Source organism: Diabrotica undecimpunctata, chromosome 2 (genome assembly GCF_040954645.1).
Source record: "Diabrotica undecimpunctata isolate CICGRU chromosome 2, icDiaUnde3, whole genome shotgun sequence".
NCBI classification, from domain to species: domain Eukaryota; kingdom Metazoa; phylum Arthropoda; class Insecta; order Coleoptera; family Chrysomelidae; genus Diabrotica; species Diabrotica undecimpunctata.
This window is the reverse complement of record NC_092804.1, coordinates 87000239-87008005: the sequence shown is the minus strand read 5'-3', so window position 1 is coordinate 87008005 and position 7767 is coordinate 87000239. Positions and strand designations below refer to the sequence as shown.

Below are 7767 nucleotides of genomic sequence, written 5' to 3'. Positions count from 1 at the left end.
TTCTGCAGTTTCCGCAATTAATACTATGTCGTCTGCAAATATACACATCTCAGCATTTATCATTTGCATTCTGTTCCAAACGATGCAGTATTTCTTGAATGTTTTCTTACATTCTTTCACTATCTCATCTATTACATTTATGAATAGTACTGGGCTGAGACTTCCCCCTTGTCTAACTCCTTGGGTTGTTTCAAATGGTTCTGACTGTATATTTAACATTCTTACTGTATTTGTTGTTTTCATGTATATACTCTTTGTTGCTTCTATCAGTTCTTCACTTACTTGTTTCTTCTTTAGGCTTTCCCATATATCTTTTCTTTTGACTGAGTCGAATGCTTTTTCCATGTCTATAAAGCTCAGATGTATTTCTTTATTTTTCTTTAAGGCTTTTTCTATTACTTGTTGCATGGTGAATATATGGTCTTGTGTGTTGTGTCCTTTCCTGAATCCACTTTGTACATCCTCTAATTTATGTTCTATTTCTTTTCTAATTTTCCTTTCTATTATTGTTTCGTATACTTTTGCTGCTACACATAGTAGTGATATACCTCTATAGTTCCTACAGTCTCTTGTGTTTCCTTTCTTGTATATAGGTATAATTACTGCATTTGTCCATTCTCTGGGTATTACTTTTCTCTTCCATATTAGGTTATATATGTATAACAATTTTTCTTTTGCTTTTACTCCTATATATTTCATCATTTCTGGTGCTACTTCATCGCTTCCTGGTGCTTTTCTAATCTTCATCTTTCTTATTGCTTCTTCCAGTTCTTCTTTTTCTTTGGTTTCTGAGTTTTTCGTGTTTCTCATGGATACTCTCCTGTTGTGGCTTTCCTTCTCCATTGTATTCACTTGATTTCCATTCAGTATCAGCTAAAAATGTTCCCTCCATCTTTCCATTATTGTCTTATCGTCGTTTATTATTGTTGCTTCCTTGTTCATTATTTGTTTCAGTTTCGTTTCTTTGTTGCTTCTTAGGTTTTTCAGTGTTCTGTAAAATAATTTTACGTTTTCTGTGCTGTTTTCTTCCATTTTTTCCCCGAATTTTTCCCAACTTTTCTTTTTCTCTTTCTTAACTATCTCTTTAACTTTTTTTTTTGTTTTTTGTCTCTTATAATTTTCATATTTTTGTTTCTTTGTGTTTTCTGTTTATGTTCTCATTTCTTTTTATTTCTTTTCTTTTGCTTTTGAATGTGGTTTCTAGTAGATAGTAGTCACTACCAATTTCATAACTCCTTTTTACCCTTACGTCTCTTATCCAGTTCTTCTCTGTTTTTTGCACTATAGTATAGTCTATAATTGATTGTTCGTCTCTTGATTTGACTTCTCTTGTGATCTTGTGTATCCTTTTATGTTGGAAGTGTGTGTTCTTAATCACCAGGTTATTGTCTAGACAGAATTCGAGTAGTAATTTTCCATTTTTTGTTTAGTTTGTCCTCCCCATAAGGTCCGATGACATTGTTCCATTTTTCTGTTTCTTTCCCCACTCTACTGTCCATGTCTCCTGTGATCACAATTTTCTCTGTACAACCATTTATCACTTCTGGTAATTTGTCCCAGAATTCATTCTTTTCGTTTTTTGTTGCGTCTTCATCTGGTCCATAACATATAATTAGGTTTGTATTGGTTTCCTCTATCCATATCTATGTCTACTCTTAGTATACGTTCGTTGTAATATATCCAATTTTTTATTTTGTTGATACTTTCCTTCTTTATCATGCACGCTACTCCTGCCTGAGCTCTCTTCGTTTCTTCCACTCCACTGTATATTAGTAACATTCCGTTTTCTAATATTATTGATCCTTTTCCTTTTTTCTTTGTCTCTGTTATAGCTACTATTTTAATGTTCTTATCTCTAATTTCTTCCCCCAGTTCTATTTCCTTCCCATTTATACCTCTCACATTCCATGATGCCATTTTCCAAATTGTTTTGTTCTTTTCTGTGTTTAAGTTGTACTTCAATTTGTTTTTACTTCCGTTTGTGTTATTATCTTTAGATCTGCTCATGTCCCTGTTCTGTGCCTGTTTTGTTTCTCGGTCCGTCATTGTGTTTTCTTCAGCTAGTTTTTTGAACCAGTTGGTTCTGTATTGTATGTTATTTTTTCTATCCGGCTTGTTTTTTGATTTCATTTCCACTTAATGCCTTCAATAACTATGAAACCATATCCAATTTTTGTCCTTTTCCCATTAGTCTTTTCATCTGCTGCTATCTTCCTAAGATTTCTTTGTATCTCTATCTCTTTTAATGTTAGGTCACATTCTATATATTTTATACTCTATGTTGCTTATAGTTTATTAGTTTACCCTTGGCTTTCAGTATTTTCATTTTATCTTCGAATTTTTTACATTCGAAAACACACATTGTTTCATTTATCTTTTGTACCCTATTTATTTCTGATTTTACTCCCATTTTTGTTTCTATGAAGTTCTCCAGTTGCTCTACTTCTATTGTGTCTATTGGTAAGCTTCTAATTATTAGGTTATTTTTCTTCTTTTCTTTCTGACATGCTTCCAAGGCTATTTCTATTTTATCTATTTTTTGTTTCATCGTTGTCATTTCTTTCTTTAGATTTTCATTTTCTCTTATTATTTCTTTCATTTGCAATTTGTATTCATTATTTTCCTTCCTAATTTCTTTTAGTTCCTCAATCATATTACCCATTGTATTTTTTATCTCTTCCAGATCCGTGTTTTTCTTTTTATTATCGCTTGCATTAGTTCCATCCAGAGATATGTAAGACAGGGGATATGACATACGGTGAAATAGATGGGATCGGTTCGCCATATTGGTGAGTATCTGACAGATTGTTGTTTGTGTCGAGTAGTTCTGTGCATAGAAATTTAATTTTAAAAATATTTTGAGCTTATTTTTGTACGGTTTTTACGTTTATTTAAAGTGAAACTATTATGATATCGTGTTCTTTTATTTTGTGTCCAAATAACACTCGTAATAATAAGAAAATCTCCACTGGAATATCTTTTCATAGGTTAGTATGAAATTGTAAACAGTGTACAGGGCGGAATTACTTCCGTTTTTAGTGATGCCGCGTGTAAAAAGAACATGTAATCTTTTTAATTTGGTTTATGTGGTTGTAGATTTCCTAAAGATGTTGAAAGGAGAAATTCCTGGATACAGTTCGTAAATAGTGTGGGAACTGGGAACCTTCAAAATTTAGTAAATTGGACATTATAATTATAATTATAATTACACCTGGACATTACACAGTATACAACTTCAATTGTACACTTCACTTGCTTTCATTTGCAAATAAATAAGTTTGTATAGGTGTGAACAGAGATTTCAACTAGAAGGTTCTTGATATTTTGTATAAAGTACTATGGTCTGTTTTTTAACCAGGAGGACTAATTCAAATTTTCCGCGCCGTAATGCTTGTTTGTAATTGGTCCAACCGCAGGCAAGTTTACTCCACTAAATTATAACATTTTGACACTAATGACATTTGTGAAATTTTAAAATTCAAAATTTATATCGACGATTTTTTGTGTTCTCTGCGTTATTCCTTACATTTTCAGATATTTCGTTTGTATTTATATAAAAAGAACTATTTAGCGATATATTAGTGTTATTAAGATAACAATATGGATTCGATGCCAAGTACTAGTGGTAATTATTCCTCTCCACTTAAAAAACGCCGTGTAGATTTGGGTCATTTATCTTCAAATGAGAAACAATGGATTATAACCATGTATAAACAAATCAAAATTGATAATTCTGGAATGAAAATAACAGCCACGGTAGCAAAAATAAAACAGGCAACAGGTTAGTTTTGCAGAATAGTTATTGTTAAAATCAAGACTTACTAAAGTAATGTGCTAATTTTATTAGCACATTACTTTAGCTTGTATTAGAATATAAGCAGACTGGAACAGTAATATTGTAAAATTCCATTGGATTTTAGATATCATTTTATCACGAATATATCGCTTTCGTATACGTTCCGGACGATTTTCTTCTACAATGTGATAAATAAACTCTAAAAATTCTTCAACTTCTTCATAACAGTCCAACATTTTTTTATTGTAATTAGAAATACTAAATAATATATATTGGAAGTTAATTCGAAAAATTATTATTCAAACAAAGTTATGACAAAGAAATGACAAAAACAAAGAATCAACGTGTGAAGGTGTCCGATACTGATTACTGGATTACCGCAAGGCCGAGATAATCAACAAAAAAAGAAGATGTATTTGGTAACTTTTCTAGTAACTTTCTTGGGTGTGAATCTGTCTTTTTAGTTTACTCCTTCTGGTTAAAAAACAGAGTATAGTTAATAATTAATCACATTTTTGTTTTGGCCATTCTTTAAATATGTACTATTTGACATTTTTTTTTGGTGTAACAACAGCAGTTTTTTGCGTTTAAAATATGATTTATGCTTTTTTTTATAATAAAGCTACTTTATTTGTGTACAAAATGAAGTTTCAGTCAGCTTATAAAAAAATTTTGGTGCATGTTGAACTGAAAAATAAATTTAGTGGTAACTGCTTTCCTTTAGAAGATTTAAATATTTTAAAATGCAATCCCACCGATCACATTAATCTCACTTCCAGAGAATATAGATTGAGTAATAGTTATGATACTGATGTGTCAGTAGATATAATTCATGATCACAGCTATATCAAGCCTTTCTCTCAATACTCTAAAAGCATAACTACATACATTGCTGGTTATGTTGTGTTTTATTTACAAAAAAGATTAGTCTGTAGTGAATGTTTAAGCGCCTTAGTAAGTGTCACTCGGAACAACTTTTTATTTTCATATATTGATAAAAAAAAATAAAAAAGGATTGCAATATCCATCTGAAAGTGTAATTGATATATGCTTTATAGCTGAGACAATTTTAAAAGAAATCCCTTCTCCAACTTGTATGAGTACCAACGATTTAGTTACAAAAGTTTTACGGAGGTACATAAACAAAGACATCTTTTTAAATTTACTTAGTCATAGCATTGATCAACAATTCTCAGATAATCACAGAATACTCCTAATAAAGGCTGTAGCAAGCCGCTATATTGATATTAGGATGTTCTATATGTGCAAGAGTAAGACCGACAAATCTCTCAGTATGAGACCTCTTATTAATAAAGTGGTATTATTTAGTGGACACTTTAGTGGAATTCAAATTGTTTAAAAAAAAAAATAAAATAAAAATATTGTTTAAAAATTCTTGTAAACATTGTTAACATCAATATAATAAAGCTCTTTCATTTTTCTAATTTTTATTCGAGGGCTCGATATACCATCATATTGTGAGCTAGTTTTTGTACCAGCTTTATACATAGGATGAGTGTCTCAAACTTTATATGTTACGGAAAATAAACGAAAATCCGGTGAATATCGACAATCGCCTGTTGAGTTAGTTATTGTTGACAGTTGCAACAGCTAAAAAGTAGTATTTTCAACCGTTTAAAATATCCCGCGACTTTGACACTAGCTATAATATCCCTTATCATAGGCTCGCATTACTGGAAAAGGGATCTTTATATGCAGATATAACAATATTGTTCTGAAGCTATTTTCTTGTGTCATTTTAAATTAATTACTATTTAAATGGGAATAAGCCACAATTAAAGGTTAAAATACGTTTATTGACGTTTCAATTTCCACTTCGGAAATCGTTCATATTTTGAGAACGATTTCCGAAGTGGAAATTGAAACGTCAATAAACGTATTTTAACCTTTAATTGTGGCTTATTCCCATTTAAATAGTAACAGATATAACAATTCCATAGAAACCACAATAAGTTAAAAAAGGATAAAGAACACGGCATGTTTTTGATACAATACTTTAACTACCTACCTATACACAATAACTAATTTTTATATTTTTTTTAGATAAATATATAAAATAATTATATAAAAATATATAATTTATATTAATAGTACATGGAACTAACATATCTAAATGTATATACTTATGTAAGTGCACTTGCTTATTGTTGTTTTTTACTTGTATGTAAATGTTATAATTTTAAAACCATATCATTGACTGGTTTTGTACATTTTTTTAAACTTTATGTATGTAATAAATTTTATAATTATTATTAAAGTGTACTTGAAGAGTACTAAAAATGAAAGTAATTTTATTAAATAATAACTATTATTAATCTAACTCAATGCTTATTCAAATACAGTAAATACAGTTTGCATTAATTTGAATCCGGGCCTGCCCGTCGCCATATTGGAGAGTACATCCTGTCAAATTAAGTGGTCCCATTTAGTAGATTCAGAAATATCGTTTGTGTCATATCCCCTCTCTTACATATCTCTGGTTCCATCATTTCGTTCTGGCTGCTGCTTTCATTCGTTGTTGGTTTCGACCTGCTGGCGTTCGGCTCACTTTTCTTCTCCTGCCTTTAAAATAAAAGATAATTAAAACTTGTTTTCTAAAGAAAAACTGTACCAAAAATCAATAAATTTAAATTACCTTCAAAATTGTATTTATGATTAAATATAATAATAACATAATTTTATCATCTCTTTATAATTACTATAATTAAATCAGCTAAATTATATAAAACCATTTAAAATTAAAAGTCTTTTCTATACAACTACATCCAAATGTTGCGTGAAGAAGCGGTCTTGACTACGTCATGCGCGACGCGAATCGATTTTGGAACATTATGTATCATACCTTGTGTTCATTGTACCACAGAATACACCGTCCCGTTGAGATGGTGTATTCTGATTCTGTGATTGTACCAGGTGCCATGGACATGGACAATGGACATGGACTTGAATTAGACATTAGACGTAGACGTAGGTGGTGTGTGCAAGAAAGAACGAAGGGAGATACAGAGATACTGTAAAATTGAGTTCCGTATCGTTAGGAGACATTAAAAGTGATAAGAAATTAAATAGAGCCTTTGTGTATTGAGTAACAGTAAGTTTTTTTAAAAATTTATTAAACATGCCAAAAATTTATGATATCAACTTTTGGTTAGGTCTCTGCAATGGCATAAATTGTTTGTTGTTAATGGCGCATGCGTACACATTTTTTTTCGCGGGAATATTTTTTATGAGCTTATATTTAAAATGTAAGAGTACTCCCCAATTTCATAAATACTGCTACATATACTCACATATTTGTTTTTCAATATTTTTGATTTTGCTTCCTTTTAACGAAAATAACTTCCTTTCAATTGCTAGATAAATGATTGCAATAGAACATAAAAACTGCGCCTGTGTCATATTTTCGTGACTGCAAGGAATTATGGGATATTAGTTTAAATATCTTTTTTGGTAGTGATTTTTCTCATTTCATAGTTTATCTAAGATAACGCTGTATGAAATTCTAACAAAATCGAAATTTGAATTTAAAATTTTGAAGGAGTTTTAGGTTGTTAGTTATTTTAACATAGTTTTCAAAATTGATATTCTTCATATTTATATGGTTGCATATATTTTAACAATCCGATATTGCTATTACGTACCAGTAAATCTTCGTAAGTTTTACTTAAATTAAAAAGCCAAAATTTAAATTTTATTTCTAGGAATAAATATATGGACAAATTAAAAATATATGGTATTAAAAGACAATAAAGTTTGCATAAAAATGTTAACCTAAAATAAATAAAATAAAAATAGTTTTATTATTAACCTCATTATAACATTTTAGGACGATTTTCACATTTGGTCCCATTGAAGATAGCTACAAAGGAGCTGTGAATTAAATTCACAAAACAAATTTTTGACGTTTGACTGTGTTGTCATGTCTTTATAATGTATATGTTGTAGGCTTC

At 30.1% G+C, this 7767-nt stretch overlaps 1 protein-coding gene across 3 annotated transcripts in view; it reads left to right on the top strand.

Annotated features, from left to right (window-relative positions):
• The first annotated feature begins 6749 nt into the window (after window positions 1–6749).
• Window positions 6750–7767, top strand: part of LOC140434715 (7SK snRNA methylphosphate capping enzyme-like) — a 180682-nt gene continuing 179664 nt past the window's right edge. For all 3 annotated transcript variants that reach the window (XM_072523179.1, XM_072523178.1, XM_072523180.1), the window contains exon 1: window positions 6750–6908. The gene's annotated coding sequence lies outside the window, so the exon portion shown is untranslated. The remainder of the gene's footprint in view (window positions 6909–7767) is intronic.